The sequence below is a fragment of the Arachis duranensis genome, chromosome 4 (assembly GCF_000817695.3).
Source record: "Arachis duranensis cultivar V14167 chromosome 4, aradu.V14167.gnm2.J7QH, whole genome shotgun sequence".
NCBI lineage: Eukaryota > Viridiplantae > Streptophyta > Magnoliopsida > Fabales > Fabaceae > Arachis > Arachis duranensis.
This window is the reverse complement of record NC_029775.3, coordinates 107,294,884-107,297,152: the sequence shown is the minus strand read 5'-3', so window position 1 is coordinate 107,297,152 and position 2,269 is coordinate 107,294,884.

Sequence of the window (2,269 nt, the reverse complement as noted above, 5' to 3'; positions counted from 1 at the left end):
AAAAAAATTTTTCTTAAATTTGTTATTTTATTTATAATTTATTTTTTTTAGTATTAATCTACTTTTTTTAGAGTATATTTTTTGTACTGTAGTCAAATAAATAATTTTAAAAAATTATTTTTATCATTTTTATATAAGTAGTGCCTTTCTTACAAAGTTGAAAAAAAAATATTTATAAAGAAACCTGCTACACATATAAGTCTTTTTGGCCTACAAGTCTTACAAGTTGGCACAAACCTAACAAAAAATACGCATTACACTCTCACATTCAAGAGTAAATAAACGCACGTTATTCAACCACTTCCTGTTTCCAAAATGCGCTACTCACCATGCATTATAAACTACTTTTCTTCTTCTTCCTTCATGAAAACGAATTTTTTTGCCAAATTTGAAGATAATGAAACTTCAAAAATACACCCAAACGATTACAGAAATACACCCAAAAGATTACAGAAATATACCCAAACGGTTACAGGAATTCACCCAAATGATTATAGAAATACACCCAAAGGATTACAGAAATACACCCAAAGGATTACAAAACTACACCCAAAGGATTTAAGAAATACACCTAAAATTCGTTGAAGTATACCTTATGCATAATTCAGAACTCTTTCTCTTTCTCTTCCTCATCTTCTGCTGCTTCTTCTTCTTCAGAAACGATTTCAGAGCTTGATGTCAAAAAACAATGAAAATCTAGAATAACGAAGAAAGAAAACAGAGAGAAAAGTACGTAAATGAAGAAGGAGAAAGAGAAGGCAAGAAACGAAAGAAAAAAAGAAAAAGAGGAGGAAGAGGAAGAGGAAGAGGAAGAAGAAGAAGAAGAACGTGCAGCGAGAAGAAGAAGGTGCAGTGAAAATGTGCAGTAACGGTTGAAGAAGGAGAAAGAGAAAGCAAGAAACGAAAGAAAAGAAGAAGAAGAAGAGGAAGAGGAAAAAGAATGTGTAGTAAGAAGAAGAAGAAGGTGCAGTAAAAACGTGCAGTAACGGTTGAAGAAGGAGAAAGAGAAGGCAAGAAACGAAAGAAAAGAAGAAGAAGAAGAAGAGAAAGAAAAAGAAGAAAATATACTTGTAAAGACTTGTATAAAAAAATGTTTGTATAATTGTATGTGAAAAATTTCTCATTTATAAATTAGTACTAGAATATATTAGCTTAGTATATTTAGTGACAGAATACAATCTGTTTTAAAATAATATAATATTTATTTTGTCTATAAAAAAAATACAATAATTATTTTGTAGTATCTTTTTCATTTAATTAACTTGTGTTTATCATGTGTCAATGAAATTAATTTTGTTATGCGGACAAGTACATATACCTAAATCCAAAGTGTAGTCTCAACTATGAATTTATTGATTATTGATGATTTACTAATTGAAATATACAAAAATTATAATAATTATTAAAAATATATAAAATAAAATATTAAAATTATTAAAAAAATTAACATAAATAATTATTAAATATTAATTTGTATGACTGATCATAATATTTTTTTTAAATGGTTAAGAAAAAAAATGAATGTAAATTAACATCAGAATACACTATGTTAACATATTTGATGCTAAAATATAATTCGTTGTAGAATAATATAATGATAATGATTAAAATTATTAAATTATTATTTATTGATGTTTGACTCACTAAAATATAAAAAAGAATCGTAATAATAATAAATACCAAAAATATAAAATAAAATATTAGAATTATTGACAAATTTTAATATAAATATTTATTAAATATTAATTTATGTAAGATTGATTAAATAATATTTTCTTAAGACAGAGATTCAGGTGAAGACGCTTGATCTGACCATTGAATAGATTATCATGTATTAAATTTTTAACACGTGGCATAAATTAAAAGTATTATCTTTATTAAAAAGTGTTGTTATATTTTTAAAATCGTTACTTTGATTCTAATACTAATTTTTTAATGTTTAAAATTTAAATTTTTAACAAAAATTTATTATAAGATTGTTTTATTTTTATTATTTTCTATAAATTTTATAATATTATTTTTCTACTTTCATTTTATTATCATTTTGATACTTTTTCTTATTTTGCGAATTTAAAATTTTTTACAAGTTTAGTTTTTATTTACAATTGTTATAATTTTTTTAATATTTTTTTTTGGTTTTTGAAGATTTATATTTTAATTTACTAATTCTTATTGTTAATTGTTTTATTTTTAGTCTAGTAATTTATATATTTTTGAATTCTTTAAATAAAATTATTGTGAAAATTAAAATTTTAAAAAATTATTTTAT